Consider the following 21,118-nt stretch of genomic DNA (forward strand, 5'->3'; position numbering starts at 1 on the left):
AAAAGGTCATGATTACTTATATGTAGTTGTAGACAGGTTCAGAAAGATGTGCATACTAAAACCATGTAAAAAGAAAATTGCAGTTGAACAAACAGCTCATCTTTTCTTCCAAAACATTTGGGTTCATTTTGGTCTTCCTACTTCTATTGTAAGTGATAGAGATTCTCGATTTGTTTGGAATTTTTGGTCAAATTTATGGGACATGATGGACGCAAAGTTGAAGAAGAGCACAACCTTTCATCCACAAACAGATGGACAAACTGAGGTGGTCAATCGAACAGTTATTCATCTTCTTAGAGGATTATGCAACAAACATCCCAAGTTGTGGGATGAATAGTTTCATTACATACAACATGCATACAACAAGGCAAAGCATTCTTCCACAAGCACATCATCATTTGAGGCATGTTATGGGTACTTACCAAGATCACCATTGGACTTCATCTTTGAGAAAGATGTCACCATCGAAGGTCATAGTGACATCGATAAGGCAAGGAATTTCATAGAGAAAATTCAGTTGATACATCACACAGTGCAAGAACAGCTTGAGAAAAGTCAAAGCAACTACAAGGCAAGGCATGACAAACACCAGGTTGATCACAAATTTCAAGTTGGCGACGAAGTTTGGTTATATATTAGCAAAGAGAGACTTCAAGGGGAAGGTAAAAATCTTAAACCAATCCGTTATGGTCCTTTTAAAATTCTAGAAAAGATTGGTAACAATGCATTTAAGCTTGATTTGCCTCCTTATATGCAAATATACTCTATTGTTAATGTTGAGAATTTGAGATTGTTTGAGCCTCCTTTGATTGATGATCAAGGAGAGCATGTTCAGCTGCCATCAATAAATGATTTCTCACCAGAATATCTAGATGAGCTTCAGCAGGATCTCATACTTGACAAAAGAACCAGGACTTCAAAGAGAGGGGATGTTGAATACCTTATAGTGGGACTCAAGGGACAAAAGTCTTCTCAAGCCAAATGGTTGCAGACTAAGAAGGTGAGGGAGATGTACCCTCACCTACTGAACAACCGATAGTATATTTTTGGGTCCAAAAGGCTTCTAGTGGGGAGGAATGATCAGGTGCTCAGTATTTAGCTCAAAAATCAAATTTCTCAGATTGGCTTGAAACCTGAACAACCGCATCCATATTGGAAAAACAATCCTAACACAACTCATTTCATCGAAAACCGAGTTCATATGAAGAAGTTATTGTGTTCTGATCGCTTTGCTAAACAAGCGGAAATTTCAAAAAAAAATCTCAGTCACTATATAGACATCAGTCTGTACTGCTGACGTAGTAGGTATTAGGCATGGTCAATGATTGATCAATAGAAAATCTGGATCAGACAAGTGTCACCATATGGTTGGGTTGTACAGTGGTGATTTGACGCATTCTTGTTGGTGCATTTATGGACCAATGGAAGAATGCCATGTGGCACCTCCCAAGGGTTGGATTGGTGCATTTATTGGCAGTGGTCGGGGTCGAACCCATGACCTACCGCATACCGACTTCAAGCCTTAACTGTCCGCTCTACACAATGTCACTTAACCATTGTGTTCGTGACATGTATTTAAGTTATAACTGTTTGGAGGCTAGCAGTTAGGGGAGGGCCAGCCCGTAGGCCAGCCCTCCCCCCATGTGAACACAATACAATAGATCGCCATGGTCACGGTAATGTCGGTGGTTCCAACCAAATAGTTCTACAAACCGAACATTTAAACACCACAAACCAAACTGTGAGTTAACCCAGCAGTTCCGACCACAGTTCCAACCGTTTCATGGGAACGCAAGTGGGGTAACGCCTAACAGTTAGTAGTTTCAACGGTTCCAACGGATATAACCACAATGTTTAAATGCAACTTAACCATTCCATGTGAATAGTCCAACATTGCCGCCGAAGTTCACGGTTTGTGCTTAGCGCTAATATTGTATTAAATTTAATTAAGCACAGTTTATGTATTAATTAACTGCAGTTTAAACTAGTGGTGATTTTGGTGGTGCCCCTAAATCTGGGCCTGCCACCAAATTTAGCAGGACTAACTGGAGATGTTCCAGATTTAGAGGAGAAAATGTAGGAAAATACTGACTGAGCTCTAGAGAAGTCAATCTTCGACCAAATTTAGCTCAGAAAGAGGTGTTCTTGGCTAATTTGAACATTCTGAACACATTGGTGCGTGTATCAAGAGCCATAGAGCTTTGTAAACAGATTTTTTTCCAAATTGAGCTAATATAGAGGCCCAAGCCATGGAAGTTGGACCAAGGAGATGTAGCCTAGGAGGGGTGAACTCCTTCATCAAAACAATGTGTTAATGTGTCTCTTTGATGGTTTGCTTCACTGTACATATTTACTGTTCGGTATTTTTTTATGAAGCTATTTTTCTCATGAATGTTTTTTAAACTTAAGGAAATTTCCTGATTGTATGCACAAACATCTACTGAAACCTTAGCACAAGAAGCAATAAGAATGCACATATTTATAAATCTATAATTTTTATTAGCATAGGAAAACTGATCATACAAAAATAGATCACCTTTATATAAAAAAAACTCCATCTTCTTCCATTTCATAATCCTTGTATTTGTGTTGCACTTCACCTTGTTATAGGATGCTTTTTGTTTCCATTTATTGCTAATATGAATTTCAAACCACTAAAAATATGATTTTTAAAGAAATTTTACATGTGCTTATGGTGGTAGCATGCATTACATGCACCCTCTTGTTGAGTGCATCAACCACTTTATTTTCCTTTCCCTTTATGTGATTGATTTCAAAGTCATAATCAACCAAAAATTCCAGCCATCTTACTTGTCTAGCATTTAAATGTGGCCACCCAAACAAATGATTTAACCCTTTACAGTCAGTTCTTAACCCAACTCTATTTCCCGTGAGGTAATGCCTCCATATCTTGAAGGCATGTATAATAGTTGCTAGCTCCAAATCATGAGTGGAATAATTATTTTCATGCTCCTTGAGCTTCCTAGATTCATAATATATCACATGCTTGCTTTGCATGAGAACTCCTCTAAGTCCTTCTTTACATGCATTTGTGCACATAAGAAAGTCTTCATCTAGGTCAATTATCTTAAATATAGGTGCAATTTTTAACAACCTCTTTGAATGTCAAGACCTCTTCACATTTATGAGACTAGTCAAATTTTGCACATTTCCTTTGCAAGAAGGTAATAGGATGGGATATCCTCAAGAATCCTCCATTAAATATTCTGTAATAACCTACTAAGCCCATGAAATACCTTACCTCTATCACATTTTTGGGTGTTGGCCACTTTTTAATTGATTTTATCTTTGCAGGGTCTACTGCTATCCCTTCTTTAGAAATAATATGACTAAAATAATGAATATTTCTCTAATAAAATGAGATTTTACTTAGCTTGGCATATAACTAATTCTCTCTAAGTAACTATAGCACCATCCTTAAATCTTGTTCATGTTCTTCCTTGGTTTTAGAGTATATGAGGATATCATCCAAAAACACAACAACAAACTTATCTAAATAATTCTAGAAGATACCATTCATGAGGCACATAAAAATACTTGGTGCATTAAATAGCCAGAACGATACCACTATGAACTCATAATTCCCATATCGAGTTTGAAATGTTGTCTTATTGATGTCTTCTTCCTTAATCCTTACCTGATGATACCCTAACCTTAGATCAATTTTGAAAAATACCTTAGCTCCTGAAGTTGGTCAAATAAATTATCTATTTTGGGAAATGAGTACTTATTCTTCATTATGACTTTGTTCAACTCACAAAATTTAATGCACAATATCAGTGTACCATCCTTATTTTTAACAAATAAGATCATAGCACCCCATGGTGATACACTTGGGTGTATGTACCTGTTAACAGTGCTGGACTCGCCAACATGCCAAGGGATCTCCCCGGTAAGAAGTCCCAACTAGACCTCAAACCGTTTGGTGTAGGAGTCCCAACAGTGTGTCGTATGGTATCACCTTGACCACAGTTGCGCGCAGAGGCAAGTAAGATGTCCTTGTTGGTAGCAAGGGTGTGACATGCACAACAAGCCAAGGAAGGTGTATGAATGGTTCTATCACACGAAAAGTGAGGTGATTGTGCCCCTTGGAAACCTATGGAAGCACGCGGCTTGGAAGGGAACACACGAGTGAAGATGCATCACACACTGGAAAGCAAGTAAGCTAACAATCCAAAGTGATGGTTAAACCAACAACACCTCTTAGTAAGATTCATACATACTTATATAGAAAAATTCCATACATGCATGCGTAAGCAAACAAATACATATATCATTAGAGTAAACAATATGGTTTAAATACAATAACAACATATGCATGAAATGTGTTGGGTCTGTTATATTAAGAAGTGAAAGTCCCAATCATACAGTACAACCATGACCAACAACTAGTCCTGATAGCGGAACGTTACAGTCACTACCACCTGCTCCTCCAAAGAGATATACTAGCTCTGCACTGTGGAGAAGCCAAGGCTCATTACAATACTCTCCAAGCTTTCTCTAAGATTGATCCAGGTGGATCTCCACACACTAGTGGCATGGAAAAAGCTCAAAATTCAAAGTGGCGGAAACATGATGAACTTGACATCAGATTGAAGTCCTCGTCTCCCTGATTCCAACGGTGCGAACGGCACTCCAATCCAAGTCTGGATGAAGGAGATAGAGGCAGTCAAAGTTGGGTTGACTTTTTGATGATTGGGCAGGATTAATGAAGGCACAATTTGGACTTTTTTCGGAAAACAGAATCTGGCCAACTCCAGCCAGATTTTGGGAAAAATTGTTGCCTCGTTAAAATGACTCCTTCGGTCCAAAACTGAATTTTCAAAATTGCACAGTTTTAAAAAACAAAAAAAAAAACAATATATATATATATATATATATATATATATGGGGTGGCAGGCCACCAACCCTGCCACCCCAACCCATACCATGCAACAATCAATATTGGTGGAGGGGCGGGCCATGACCCCCGACCCCTCCCACAGAACCAACATCAAACAAATGGGGTGGGTGGCCATGACCCCGCCACCCCACAATCCAACTTAAACAAATAAAATATATTAAGGTGGGCAGGCCCTTGGGGCGCGGACCCAGCCTCAACCACCTTAGTTCATTACAACAAACCAGCGGAGGTAGGTACGGGGGGTGGGCCGCCAAACGCAGTATTTTCATTAGATTTGTTTTCATCTAAATTGATGCTTAAGTTCTTGAAAAGACAAGGAAGGACCTCTTGTAAGAGAGCATTGTTGATTTCATTTTACTAGGCTATCATTAGAACCCTAGATCCTTCTAGATCTATATACATTAGATGAGTGCCTCTAAGTATACTTTCTTGGATTGATAAAGGAATTAGAGCTTAACTTACCTTAGTAAGTAAAGTCCAAACACCTCTGTAAAGCTTTGAACATCCTGACCTCTACCTTGCCTTAAGTATTGCAAATCTATTAAGGCTTTTTGTTTATAACCCAAGGGATAAAATTGTTCCTTTAATGCAGAAATGAAACTAGGCCATGAGGAAAGAAGATTACCCACACTCTTACTTCTTCACAATTTGCTCTCCCACCAAACGAGAGTGGTGCTACTTAGCCGAAGAGAGGCTAGCTGAATCTTTGCCTCGTCCTCTTCAATCTGCTGAATCCTGCAGTAGATTTTAATCTACCTAATCCACTTATCAAGATTTTCTGCATTACTTTCACTGTTAAACATGGGAAGATCAAATTTGACATCTAATTTAGAGAAATGTTTCTTAGATGCATCCCTTGAATTTCTATGATGATGGTGATGAGAGGAAGAAGAACTTTCACTTGTGGAAGGAGAAGGAGGGGGTTCTTCTCCACCATTTCCATGCCATGAACCTTGTTCTTCTATGTTTCTCTCTTCTTCTTTCTCTAGCCTTGAAAGCAACTGACCAACATTCTCTACCATTGTATAGAAGGTTTTGCAGAAATTGCGCTCCTCTTCATGACGAGCCTCTTCATCTGTCATGTTTCTCCTTCGATGTGCATGCCCCGCTTCGGGCTCGAAAGACTTTAGTTTCCCTTCGCCTCTTCGGAGCTTGTTTCTTGTTAGCATACAAACATGCAATTCACATTTAAAAAGACTGGCTCTGATACCACTTAATCCAAAATCTTTTGCTTATAGATGTATTAAAGAATTACTTGCATAAATTGCAGCTTAAACATAGAAATTTAATGTGCACATGGGAGAAGAGGAGAAACACATAAAGCATGAAAGAAACCAACCTCAATTTGCCTCATGAGCTAGTAGGATTTGTCTTTCAACGAGAGTAAGTCTTTGGCCTGATCTTTGTTTTTCCTCAAGTTCTTCTACTGTGACTTTTCTAGTTGGTGTTGTGAATATAATCCTTTCTAATGGTTATGCTCCTAATGGTGGGTTAGTTGTTGGCTGGGGGGTTTTGTGAATCTTCCTTTCTTGTCCCTAAATCTAGACATGAATAAACATGACTAAAGATTGAATTTAAATTTGTTTTGTTAATTTTAAGTTTTTTTTTTAGCTTTTTTTTCTAAATATTTCTAGTTGCACCTCCCTGACAACAGCGCCAAAATGTTTGGACTTTACTTACTAAGGTAATTTAAGCTCTAATTCCTTTATCAACCCAAGAAAGTACACTTAGAGGCACTCATTTAATGTATATAGATCTAGAAGGATCTAGGGTTCTAATGATAACCTAGTCAAATGAAATTAACAATGCTCTCTTACAAGAGGTCCTTCCTTGTCTTTTCAATCACTTAAGCATCAATTTAAATGAAAACAAATCTAATGATATTCTGATTGCCTAGGTAACAAAAACATAGTATTAATTCCTTTGTTAGGGATTCTACAATTCCTTTACAAGAATTTTGTTCTACAGAGTTCCTTTCAAAACAATTTCTAAGACTTAGCTATTCAAATCAATATTCAAGATGAGTAGTTCTAGAAATCAAATAGTAAGTGATTCTTTTACAAGATTCATTCAACTAATTACTAATTGAATTCTGCATTCCAAATCATGAATTATGAATTAACTTTGAAATCAAAATCATGAAATAACAAGCATGTTTGTTAATCTTTAAGATGGATATTGGTTGAGTCCTTTTACAAGGCTCTTTCACAACAAATACAAATATTTCAATTAACAACTTTTAATGGCATAAACTTGCAGCACACAAATGAAAAAGAAAACTCTACATATCAGATTTATCAATGCAATTTAGAAAGAAAACTAAATAAGGAGTGTACCAACTCTGTAGTGGGGGCCCTTCCACACTTCGCAAGCACACTGTAAGCTAACTCAAGTGAAGAAGATTATTGGATCTAAAAGCATAGGCTGAAATCAATGTTGTAGCTCTGAATTTAAATTTCAAAATCACAAGTCACACATAGGATGTTCTAAGTTTCTCATAAATCAAAAACTAAACCATCTAGTTCTCCCTTTGAGCTATTTATCACCAATTTCCGTAACAAAAAGAAACTATTCATCCTCCCCAATATCCTAATGAAATCTTATTAGTTACATCAAAGGAGGTCGAAATTGGTTCAAATACTCCATTTAGTCAAAAATATCAAAGAAAATAGAAATTATGTTCACAAAATCTAGAAATTCTGCTGAAGTGGCTGGGTTTGACCAGCGTTGACCGGACACCTATTTCCTTCAAATCCGAAAGTGGATAGATAATCCACCATCCGTTTACATTTAGCTTCATGCCCGCAATCTTCAAATTCGCCAACCTATTATGCAAGATGTCAAACCATGGAGCAATTACAGAAAGTTACAACATCTTGTAATTTTCTGGAAAATGTCATTTTTAACACAATAATTTCAAAAATTAATTTCAAGATCAAAATAATGATAATGACATCATATCATTTAGTTTCTAAGGCTTATGGATGAAATATGAAGGTTAGATGGTCAAAAATGATGAACAAAAGAGGATTTTTAAGTGAGATGGACAATCATAATTTGATACCAACAAGAGGAATTTAGAAAACAAGCACTTAATTTGGGCATTGCACTTGACTCACCTGAAGTAGTAACTAAGTATATTGGATCATTACATATTTACCTTAGACATTCATTATTATTGTTTGAACCAATTACTATTGACTCGGCCAGCGTAAAGGCCATCCATCTTGAGAACAATGGTAAAAATGAAAGAGATGGTCATTTCAAGAAACCACCTTTCAAACCTCCATATGGCAAACCCAAAGTGAAAGGAAAAGGAAAGGAGAAGAGGACGGCATTAACCAAGAAAGATGAAGGAGAAAGACCTTATTGCACTCACTGCAAAAAGGAAGGTCATGACGACGATCATTGTTGGAAACTATACCCAGAAAAGAGACCAAAGAAGTATGGAGGAAAAGGCAAGAAGAAGATAGTGGCAACTATGCAGCAAGACCTTGGATCCGATTAAGGAGATGAACCATTGATCACAGCAGTAGGAACAAAAGCTACTCTTACACCTTATGTTAATTCTGAATCACATCAAGGCACTAGTTCAATAGATGAGTCTCTTCCTAATGAATGAAAGAGAATTGAGCTATTTCATATTAGAGTTATCATAAATCATACGAAAGTGGAAACTCTATTTGATACGGATCCCAAGCAAACTTAATTGCAGAGTCCTTGGTAAAGAAGCTAGGATTGGAAACCAAACCACATCCAAAACCTTACCCACTTGGATGGATACATGATAAAGCAAAACTGAATATAACTAAGCAGTGCAAGGTTAAATTTGTGATCGCTTCGAAGTTAGTGGATGAGGTAAAACTTGATGTGATACCGTTGGATATCTGTGGCATGGTGTTAGGGAGTCCATATCTATATGAAAGAAAGTAAATCTTCTTCCATCATGAAAACAAATAACAAATCAAAAAATATGGGGTAGAATATATTGTAAGGGCTCATCAAACTAAAATCAATGTCAGCCTTGTAAGTGCAGGACAAATGAAGAGGTTGGTGAATTCCAATAAGGGTTGCATGCTTATGGTTGTAAGGGGAAAATATGTAGAATTATCCGATGCTTTCCAGGGTTGTGATCATGTGCATAAAAAGGAATTATGTGAATTAATTTCTAAATATGATGAGATGTTTTAGGAACCAAGGGGATTACCTCTGAAGAGGGGAATCCAACATGAGATCCATTTGCAGCATGATGCTCCTTTACTGAATATTGGCATGTACAGGATGTCGACCATTGAGATGGAGGAGATCAAAAAGCAGGTGCAGGAACTATTGAACCAAGGGGTCATCAGACCAAGCACTTCTCCATGCGGCTCACCAATTGTCTTAGTGCCGAAGAAATATGGCACATGGAGGATGTGCGTGGATTATCGAGCACTAAACAAAATCACGATGAAAAATTGTTACCCTCTTCCCCGCGTTGATGACTTATTAGATCAGTTAAAGAATGCTATCTATTTCACCAAATTGGATTTTCATAATAGTTATCACTAAGTTCGAATTGCAGAGCAGGATGTGTGGAAAACCGTCTTCAAGACCAAACAGGGGTTGTTTGAATGGATGGTAATGCCATTCGGACTTTACAACGCTCCAGCCACTTTCATGAGGGTCATGAATGATCTCTTTAGGCCTTTCATTGATGAATTTGTTCTTGTATATCTAGATGATATTCTTATCTTTAGTAAAAGTTGGAATGAACATGTATGCCATGTGAAGAAAGTGCTTGATGTATTGAAAAACAAAAAACTCTATGTAAAATTGTCAAAGTGTGAGTTTGGGAAAACCTCTTTGGTTTACCTAGGTCATATTGTTGGTCATGGTCAGCTAAAAATTGATCCTTCTAAAGTTGAAGCAATTGTAAATTGTCCCAAGCCTACTAGTGTAACCGAGGTTCGCAGCTTTTTGGGTGCAGTACAGTATTGGAGAAGATTTATTGCCAATTTCTCTATTATTGCAGCACCTTTACACGCATTGACAAGTGTAAAGCAAGTCTTTCAATGGGGAGGAAAGTAGCAGAAGTCCTTCGAAACATTGAAAGAAAAGATCAGCACCGCACTGGTCTTGGCCTTACCAGATCTCCAAAAACCATTCAAGATCGAGACAGACGCCAGTGGATATGCCATGGGAGTTGTACTAATGTAGCAAAAGAAGTCGATATGTTACCATTCAGAGAAGTTCTCTCAGGCTGTGATAAACTATCCCACTTATGACAAGGAGTTATATGCCTTGGTCCAGAGTGTGAAAAAGTGGAAACACTACCTGATCAGCAAGGAGACCATCATCCATACGGATCATTAGCCCTTGCAGTATCTTTAGTCACAAACCAAGCTGCAGCAATCTTGTCATTTTAGGTGGATGGGTTTTCTTCAGCAGTTTCATCTAGTAATAGAGTATAAGAAGGGCACTAGCAACAAAGTGGCGATATGCTATCTCGCCCTCCTATTTATGCTTTTGTTATTTAGCATAATTCTTCGTTATCTTTTGAAAGTTATGCTAAACAATATGCTAACGATGACGATTTTAAGGAAATTTATGCAAAACTAACCCATGGTTCACACATGGACAACTATCACTTTCATGGGAAATGTGCATAAACCACAAGAGAAAGTATACATGTAATCCGGGAGGCCCACACGTCCCTTCTGTCCAGTCATTTTGGTGTTGAAAAAACTTTGTGTCATGTACAAAGATTTTGTTTTTGGCCTCATATGAATAACATTGTGACTCGCTATGTAAAGGGATGTGTGATGTGTTCTGTTTCAAAGCCCTCTAATAGAAAACTTGGGCTCTACACACCACTCCATATTCTGAGTTGTCCATGGGAAAGTGTGTCGATGGATTTTGTAGGAGGTTTTCCATTGTCTAGAAAAAGTCATGACTATTTGTATGTCTTCATTGACCGTTTTAGTAAGACGTGTATTTTAATGCCTTGTAAAAAGCATATCACTGCAGAGCAGACTGCATATCTTTTCTTTCAGCATGTTTGGGTCCATTTTACGTTGCCCACATCAACTGTGTTAGATTGGGACTCTCGCTTTCTCGAAGAATTTTGGACCAACTTGTGGAAGATGATGGACACCAAGTTGAAAAGAAGCACGGAATTTCATCCACAAACTGACGCATAGACAGAGGTTTTCAACCACACCGTGGTACACTTGTTGCGACGCTATTGTGGGAAACATCCTAAGTTGTGGGATTAGCATCTTCCATATGTACAACATTCCTACAATTGAGCAGTGCACTCATCTACGCATCGTTCTCCATTTGAGACATGTTTTGGCTACCTTCCAAAAGACCCTTTTGATATGGTCTTTGGAAGGGAAGATGACTCCAGTGGATGTGATGACAGGGACAAAGCACAACAGTTCATTCAACGGATCTAGTTGATTCACCAAGAAGTACATGAGCAGTTGGAGAAAAGTCAAGCCCAGTACAAGGCTCGACATGACAAACACCGAGTCGACCATCAATTTTAAGTGGGCGACAAAGTGTGGTTCCATATCAGCAAGGAAAGGATGAAGGGAGAAGGGAAGAAGTTGCGACCAATCCGGTATGGTCCATTCACCATCTTGGAGAAGATTGGAAACAATGCCTTTCGTCTCAATTTACCGATATATATGCAAATGTACTCCGTAGTGAATGTGGAGAACTTAAAGATGTATGAGCCACTGTTTATTATGGACACTGAAGAGGTGGGCACAGTTCCTATAGTTGATGACTTTGCACCAGAGTATCTCGATGAGTTACCTGAAGACATCATCCTTGACAGAAGGACCTGGACTTCACAACGAGGAGATGTGGAATACCTTCGAGTTGGTTTCAAGGGGATGCACCCTAGCAAGGAAAAATGGATGGAAAAACAAAGAATAAAGCTTTTGGCGGTCCAAAAGCTCCTTAATGGGGAGGATTGATCCAGGTGGATCTCCAGACACCAGTGGCATGGAAAAAGCTCAAAATTCAAAGTGGCATGAAGATGATGAACTTGACATCATATCGAAGTGCTTGTTGCCCTAATTCCAACGGTGCGAACAGAACTCCAATCTGAGTCTAGATGAAGGAGATAGAGGCAGTCAAAGATGGGTTGACTTTTTTATGACTGGGCAGGATTAATGAAGGTAAAATTTGGACTTTTTTCGGCAGGCGGAATCCAGCCAAATTCCAGGCAAAATTGTTGCCTCGTTAAAATGACTCCTTCGGTCCAAAACCAAATTTTCAAAATTGCACAGTTTGTTTCAAAAAACAAAAAAAAAACAAAATATATATATATATATATATAAAAAGGGGTGGCGGGCCACCAACCCTGCCACCCCAACCCATACCATGCAACAATAAATATTGGTGGAGAGGAGGGCCACAACCCCTGGCCCCTCCCATGAAACCAACATCAAACAAACGGGGTGGACGGCCATGACCCCGCCACCCCACAACCCAACTTAAACAAATAAAATATATTAAGGTGGGTCGGCCCTTGGGGCGCGGACCCAGCCTCAACCACCTTCATTCATTACAACAGACCGGCGGAGGTAGGTACGAGGGGCGGGCCACCCAAGGCAAGCCTAGCCCAACCCGTTATTTAAAAAAAAGGATTTTGTTTAAATTTAAAATTGTGATGTATAAAAAAACGAGGCGGGGTTTGACCGCCCGACCTCCTCCATACTAATCAAATCCTTAACCAACTCAGCCAACCATCAACTTTGGAAAATACACCAGCAAATTTTTATTTAAACGCATTTTATCAGTGCGCCTTGGAGAGAGGAGGCAGTGCACGCAATTCGAGGCAGAATTTTGTAGGAGGGCCGAATTTTCACTTTGTCAGACTTTGACAAATTTTATATGGTTTCAACATTTCTCGATGCCACGAACGCAATGCCATTGTCCGTTTCTCCACCAAAGTTCTGCATTTTTCGGCCATTTTTCAATATGGAGGTATAAAACTCCTTTTTGTAACTGATGCTTGCACTCTTCTTTCTCATGTCACTTAATGAATGAAGGCCTCCCCATTGATCGAGCAGGGCCCGGATACATAGTCCAAGTCGAACAAACTTTGTTATCAAGTCTTGTTGTCTTCTTTCATGCTTTATGTGTTTTTCCTCTTCTCTCATGTGCACATTAAATTTCTATGTTTAAGCTGCAATTTATGCATATAATTCTTTAATACATCTATAAGCAAAAGATTTTGGATCAAAGATACTCCTATCGGAAGCTTGGTTGACCAAAGCCTCTACAATGAGGTATGAGGTGTTATAAATAGCAAAGGGTAGGGTGACCCTTGACATTTCCCTTTGTGATTGTTCACCTACCCTCATGACTCTTCAACTACTCTATGACTGTTACATTCAACTATCGACACTTGGACTTCCACTTTACAAGATGTTACATCCAATCTGCACATGTACCCATGTGAGACAAAATGGCTTGAGCAAGCCATGCAAGACATCACTAACACTCATACTGTTGTGGTAAGACCAACTCTTCGACATCCTTGTGATGATCGATGGTGGAAAATTGATGCCAAGCTTTGGTCGTCTGTGATGATGTTCGTGCACTCAATGGTGACATCCCGCTGAAAGTGAACTCTTGCCTCCGTTGCATCCGGGTACACTGGTATGGCTCCTTTGTCCAACTTGTTTGATAACATGCGCATCATTGTCTTGAGTGTAGCTGGACTAGCAACATACTGATGCATAGTGTCTGTGTTGATCTCTGAGTGTGTGCTAGTGACCATGTGCATCAACTTGTCAAAACACATGCTTGGCTCCAGTCGGACGTGCTTCTTGTCTTCACCTCGGTGAGTGTGCCAAATGGGTGGGATCGCATGTGTGCACATAATGACATCCATGCTCCTGAATACCCTTGCATGCGATTGATAGCATTGCTCACCCTGTCTGCTCCATGTCGATTGTTGAATGGATCTATAGCCTATATAGGCGCAGTTTCATCAATCTGTGCATGTTGCGCCTCCTATTGTACATGTTCCCGCTGCAACTTCTTCTCTTGTCGGTGCAGCTCCTGTTCTTCTTTGAGTTGCCGCTTCAGCACCTGCAACTCCTTCTCTATTTCTCTCTCTACCTTCGTGCGATCCTCTCGTCGTGTCATCGCCTCATAGCCTCAATCTCCAAATCTGCTTTCATCACGAGCAGATCTACTTGAGCTTGCAACTTTGTTCCGCCTCTGCGTTGTCAAAAACCCTCCTCTTGCATTTGTCGCATGCAGGTGTGCTACCTTCTATTGCTGCTGATGGTGCTACTCGCTATGACGTTGTTTCCATTTCATCTTGATATCCTTGTCCATGAACAACTTGATGTCTTCATAGATAGGCAAGTTCATAGACACTTGATTGACTGCATCCCTAATTGTGCTCTGAATGGTGTCTTCAACTCTGCTCTCCTGGAAGCCATTGTACCTATGCTGCTAAGAGGCAGATGAACACCTGTGATACTTGGAGACATAGAAACACTCATGACAAGCAATCTGTCAGTCGAAAACCAAAACAAACTGGAGGACTAACATGCAACATACCTATGTGACTGTCTGTGAAGATTATGCAATTTTCACCGGGAGGCTAGGAGACTGACTGCCAAAACTACACAAGGCACAGTCCAGGCTATCAGGAGGGTAACTGACTACTGGAACTATGCAATGCACAATCTAGCCTGACCTGTTGAGGACTAAAACTACTCAATGCGCAATTTCAGCGAGCAGTGACATGCAAACCAGCGAACTGCATTGCGCAGATTCTGGGGCCAACAAGGCATCGCCTCCCAGAATTGCAAAATGCAAGCCTGGAGGTCATTGTTGGGCCAGACTTGCATAATTTCTGGAGGGAAGTCAGAGCCTTCACTTTCAGAAATGCACAATGCTAGCCGGGCAATGCAAGGTCTGGGCTAAGGCAGCCCAGACCCGCTGACAGGCGACTGAAAGCATGAGAAGTCTAAATGCATGGTGATACTAAGTGTAAACAAGAGGGAATGATCATGCATGTAAATAGTAAGTGCAAGATTCAGAAAACGGGAAAGAATGCATGTGTGTGAAGCAAGTCGCCACAACGACGACCATCGGTGCAAAAACAATTTCATGCACGCGACAGCAGTGAGATGCGAATGAAAAATGAAACGGTGCTTCTACAAGCTAACATACATTGAAATGATAGAAAGCGCTCACTGAAATCAAGCAGACAACACTCACACAAAGCAAAACACAAAAAGCGACAAAAACGCAGCGCAAGACATGAAAGCAGACTTACCCAGAAATATCTAAGTTGAAAGTGCCGAAGACTCCTACATGCGATGTGGGATGTCAGAGTTGTAAGATCGATGTGAGGAATGAGCTCTGCAGCATCCGGTTGATGAGTTTTGATAAGATCGAGGTTATGACACGCATGCCACAAATCTAGGAAAAAGTGACACTTGGCGAGAGGTTTCTAAAATGAGCTTTGCATGTAACCTTCAGCTACTAAAAATAGATCCCTAGATCTAGGGATGCCTTTTGCATGTTACCTTTTGTTATTTCTGGAAGAGCAGGCCATGCATGCAAATCAGTTTTGTTCGGTCCCGGAGGGAAACAGTCAACCTGAAGGCACATGCGACAGCCTGCTTGACTGAGAGAGGGATTTGTGCAATTTTTTAGAGGAACTGGGCTAGTTGTCCCAGAGGGATTGCGCAATTTCTGGGAGGAGCAGGTGATTGTTGCCCAGAATTGCACAATTTTTGGGTTGAGCTGCAATGCTGGCTAGATTGCGTAGTTTTTCCAAGGAAGCCTATCTGACTGCTCTGTGCAATTTTGGAGCTTAGCAGTGTGCCCAACTAATTTTCACAATTTCTAGGTTGAGCTGCAATGTTGGGCCAGATTGTGCAATTTTCCCAAGGAAGACTATCTGACTGCATTACGCAATTTATGAGCCCAGAAAGTTGTCCAACAAATTTGTGCATTTTCTAGAGGGAAGGTTGGTTCCCCTCCATAATTGCATAATTTTCTGAAGGAGCTACTCAGCGAGCAACTAGCCCAAGTCCGGAAAGGTAGCCTGTGAGGGGATAGAAGCAAACTAACATGCACAAGTCGGCAAGCTACTGAAAAACCAATGAAACCTATGTAGTTGACAGTGAAAGAAATGCTGCTAGGATGGTTAGTAGGGAGGCTCCAAAATGAAACTAAGGCAAAATTTTGGAGGTGGTTGTAGCCGCTACAATAGTACCCTTTTCATAAGAGCTTTTCTAGCTACATTTGTAGTTCTTTTAGGGAGGCTCCAAAATGAAACTAAGGCAAAATTTTGGAGGGTGGTTGTAGCCGCTACAAAAGTACCCTTTTCATAAGAGCTTTTCTAGCTACATTTGTAATTCTTTTAGTTCTAGTGTTCTCATCATGTATGGTGTTTTGGACACTGGTGCAGCTCTAGGTACCAAGTATCTAGAGAAGTCAATGTCTCTTTTAGGAAATAAGCCTAAAATTTCGCAAACGCATCTTCAAATTCCTTAAGTACTGGGCGATCATCCAAAATTGGTGCTTGATCCTCAACCATCTCCTCCATGTGGGTTGCATAAATTTGGCACCCTTTTCTGAAATTATTCTTCAATTGCATAGCCGATATTTCCCTAATGGAAATTGACCTTGGTACTCCTTGCACTTTCCTTTGTTTTCCTTCTTCATCCAAGTAAATGTTTTGTTGTGATAGTCTAGTAATGCATGATGTCTTTCTAGCCAATCCATGCCAATTAGGAAATCATATGATCCCATTGGTATTATGTTTAAATTTCTATTTGTATCTAGCCCATTCCTATTATGGGACATTCCTTCACCAATTCAGTTATTCTTCTTTTAGCTCATGTAGCTAATTGAACTAACCAAGTTCTACTATGCTTGGTTTTCTTCAATTTAAACTTTTCAACCAACTTAGGATCAATATAGCTATGGCTAGCTCTATAATCAATTAAAATGGCAATTGGATGATTATTTAACTTACCTTCCACTTCAACCATGTGTGCCTAGTGTTTAGCTTGTCTGTTGTCCAATGATGCTTAGATCATGCTTTTGCCCATGTCCTCTAATGTATCAACACTTTAGATATGATGTACAATCCTCATTTTTCCTTCTTTATGTGGGTAATCCCTATATCAATGCTCCTGCACAACTCCGACAACTAATGGGTTGAAATTTTGGTCTCTTATTCAAGACATTAGCCCCCTTTGGTTCACTATGGACTAGTTGAGTTTTTTTATTTCCTTGAGAATTGTTCTTGAAGATTGAAGGTTATAACTCCTTCTCTCTTTGCTCCACCTTTCTTATTTTTTTGTCATCCCAAGCCCTTTGGAAAGTTAGATTCTTTTTGCCCTACTCATAGAGATACTTTTCCTTCATCATAGCTTCATCCAAAGTCTTTGGTTCATCATATCTAATCGCGTTACCATAGAATGGTGGTAATACACTCACATATCTCTATATCTTTAGCTTTTCATCTCTGATAAAATCTACATACCTTAGTAATTCAGTGAATTTCTGACCATATTCTTCCATTTTCATGTTTCCCAACTCGAGTTAAAAAAACTCATGCATTTTTCTCTCATAGTAATGTTCATACATATACTTCTTTTGGAAGCCCTCTCTAAATTTCTTCCCTGAAATCTTCTTTTCATTCAAATGTTTTACTTCTTTGAGCTACTCCCACCAAAAAAAATATGTCTTTCCCGCAGTGATAGATGGCAATTTGTGCCTCAAAATTGGAAGGATAATCGTGTAGCTTAATCTGGCTCAATTAAGGCCAAAAATAATTTGTATGTCTCATTGGCACCCTCAATTTTCAAAAGAAATTGGCGTGAGGCATACTTATTCCATGCTATACGCTCACTAAATGAAGCCCTAGCCAACACTAATGCAAGGAATCGAAAGGAGGTTCCAAAATTCAACGCTTTGATAATTGACGCAAACAATACTGAATATAAAATATGAAAAATACTTTCGGTTGAATAGATGTGGGATTACAAAGAAGGCGAAGTATCAGGTTTTTTCCTATGAAAAGACATACGAATTCAGCCTCTTCAGGTCAGAATGAATCATATGATGTTCCCTCGATTGCAATGTAAATAATTTTATTTTGTTGAAACATATATCAAGGGAACTGAGGCACCTATTTTCGTCTCAAATGCCATGGATAAATGGGACAACGATATATGATGGTGTCATTAGTGCCGCTGAAGACACTTCGGATTGCCAGAATTCCGAAACGGCATATGATCTTCAGGAAAAACCTTTAAGTTGCTACTATCTGATGGCACACATCAGCAACTAGGCACTTCAGATAAGGAGATCTCTCTGGAGACATCTAATTCTGTAAATTTAGCAGTCATTGTGGAAGATATAGGAATAGGAGTTCCCTTGCATGCACAGGAACGTGTCTTCATCTCGTTCATGCAAGCAGAAATTTCTACTTCCTGAACATATGGAGGAATAGGGATAGGGTTAAGCATTAGAAGATTTCTTGTGGAACTTATGGGTGGTGAGATAAGGATTGTTAGTTGTCCCAATATTGGAAGCACTTTCACTTTCACTTTCACTGGTCTCTTAAGAAAATCTGATGCAAACTCGGCCTCAGTCAGAATCCTTACCAACCAGATTCATGGGAATGAAATTTGTTATAGTAGATGGAAAACACGTCCAAGCACAAGTTACTAAATACTAGTATAGATCTATTTTAAATACGGATACATGAGCCGAGAGGGATCCAATTTCTTCACTTGCAATTTTTTTTATGAGTAGACATTATTTAAATGTTTTATTTATTTTGGCCTACATGGCCAGAATTTCAACTTTGATGATGGAGAAACAAACTTACACATCATACTGGGCTGGAGAATGAGCCTTTCAGCTTAATAAATATTATTTGCAAAGGCTTGGTGTGCAAGTTGAAGTAGCCTATGATGTTGAAGTAGCCTATGATGTTAAGTCAGCAGTGGAAGTGATATCTGGAAGACAGAATGGTGATATTTGCAGTCAAACGAAGATGACAAATATGATACTAGTTGATAAGGAATCTTGGGTTCCAGGAATGGGTCTGATATTCCCTCAATTTCTAAGAGACTCCATACAGAATGGCAGAGGAAGATTATCTCTGGAATCATTGAAGATGATACTACTAGCAACCTCAATTACCAGTCTGGAATTTGAGAAGGCTAAAGAAGTTGGGTTTGTGGAGACTGTAATCATGAAGCCTCTTAGAGCAAGCATGGTGGCAGCATGTCCTCAGCAAGAATTAGGTCTGAGCAGTAAAAGGCAGCAGGGTAAGGGGCTTATGCATGGGTCTCCTTTTCTGCAGTATCTTGTTTGGGAAGAAGATATTGGTGGTCGCTGACAATAGAGTAAATCGAACAGTCGTTGCTAGCGCTCTGAAGAAGTATGGAGCAAATGTGGAGTGTGATGAAAGTGGGAAGAATGCAATTGAAATACTTCAGTTGCCACATAAGTTTCATGCTTGCTTCATGGATGTTCAAATGCATGAAATGGATGGGTTTGAAGCAACTAGAAAAATTCGTAACATGGAAGAAAAGGTGAATAAGCAGATCAAATTAGGTATTATTTCATAAGAAGCATATGGTAATGTTAGGAAATAGCATGTACCCATATTTGCTATGACAGTTGATGTAATCCAGGCAACTTATGAAGAATGCTTGAGATGTGGAATGGATGGTTATGTGTCAAATCCCTTTGAAGAAGAAGAACTCTATAGACTTGTGGCCCAGTTCTGTGAATCTAACCCTTCATTAAAGCCTTAGTTGTTGGATTTGGACTATATCAGTGGTATAGAAATTCTGAAAGGTTGATCATTGTAAATCTACTATAAACTTATGCAGTATGGAAGACTGGTGATGGCATCATGTTAAGCTCCATTAAGTTTTTCCCAACTGCTGCTTACAATTATGGAAGTGAACTGCAATTATTTCCTTAATTCTGGAAACCAACTACAGTAATTTCCTTAAATTACAGAAATCAACTGCAGTTAATTAATTTCTTGTTGGTAGCTTCTGAAGTGGTCCATTACTCCATCTGGAGTTCTCTACCATGATCTGTGGAACACCTGACACATAGCCAACAGAAGCTTGATGGAAGCTTGGCTATATATTTCTCTGTTTGGTCCCCAAGCTTGCATCTCAATCCCCTTCAGTTTTACACCATCAAGTTGAGAGAGCAAAGCTTGGAAGTGCCCAGATTTTAGAATTCCTTTCTCTCGTTTTCGTGCTGCCATGAGCCTATGAATTACAAGTTAATTTCAGGGATCCCGCTGGTGCTTGTACGTTTACGTAGACAGATAATGTGCTTATAAAGCTCACGGTACCATCGTTCCAATACGTTGTTGTTTGTTGCGTTGAGGAGTGTGCCTACTCTTGGAAGCGTGGAGGATTACTTCTGCATGGTGAAAATTGCCTTCAATTTGCAATTCGATTTGCGAGAGGCCAATAGACCAGACTGGCGATTGTGAAAGAGGCAGAACTGCGCAGGTTTTGGTTCCCCGTAAGAACATATGAAGGTCAACGTTTGTGGAGAAAGCAGCAAGCAAACATAAGAGCTGGACTGAATTGCAGCGCGTGGGTTTTGTGGAAAATAAAAGAAGAGACTCCCTCAAAGCTTAGCAGAAAGTTTTTTTTCTGAAGTGTGTTTAGCATCAATGGCTGGAGGTAATTTTCTTGGGCGTAAAAGTTTATTCCGCATTAAAGTTCAGATTTAGCATTGTTGAAATTCGATTGTTAATTAGAATAATCGTTATTTCTGCTTACATTTGGTATCAGAGCATACATTATCTCTGCCTTGGTGTTTACCATTAAAATGAGGGTTTTCTGGAGTAATAGTTTCCGCTTTTCATTGTTTTTAAATTGCTTCATATTAAACTGTGTATACGCCATTTCACTTAGCATGAAATGTGAAGTACTGTGTATAGTTTTGTTTATGCAATTTATGTAAGAAATAATGTCTAGTGATCCATATAATTTTAATTAATTAGAGAATAGCCACAACATCTCTAATTAAATAAAATTATATATTATAATTGGTTAGGATCATATAAAGATTATTTAGACATTAAATTGTAATTAATTATACTAAATATAATAAATTTTATCCCACAGGAATTTTTATTATATTTATGTAATTAATTAG

General features: G+C 39.1%; 1 pseudogene; it reads left to right on the forward strand.

Moving 5' to 3' along the window:
• The window catches only part of LOC149197541 (histidine kinase CRE1-like), a 94,252-nt pseudogene extending 74,512 nt beyond the window's left edge, over positions 1–19,740 (forward strand).
• Positions 19,741–21,118: the final 1,378 nt, after the last annotated feature.

The sequence above is a fragment of the Pinus tabuliformis genome, chromosome 2_2, assembly GCF_031772625.1.
Source record: "Pinus tabuliformis cultivar Carrire ecotype Pingquan chromosome 2_2, CPIR1, whole genome shotgun sequence".
Classification (NCBI taxonomy): Eukaryota; Viridiplantae; Streptophyta; class Pinopsida; order Pinales; family Pinaceae; genus Pinus; species Pinus tabuliformis.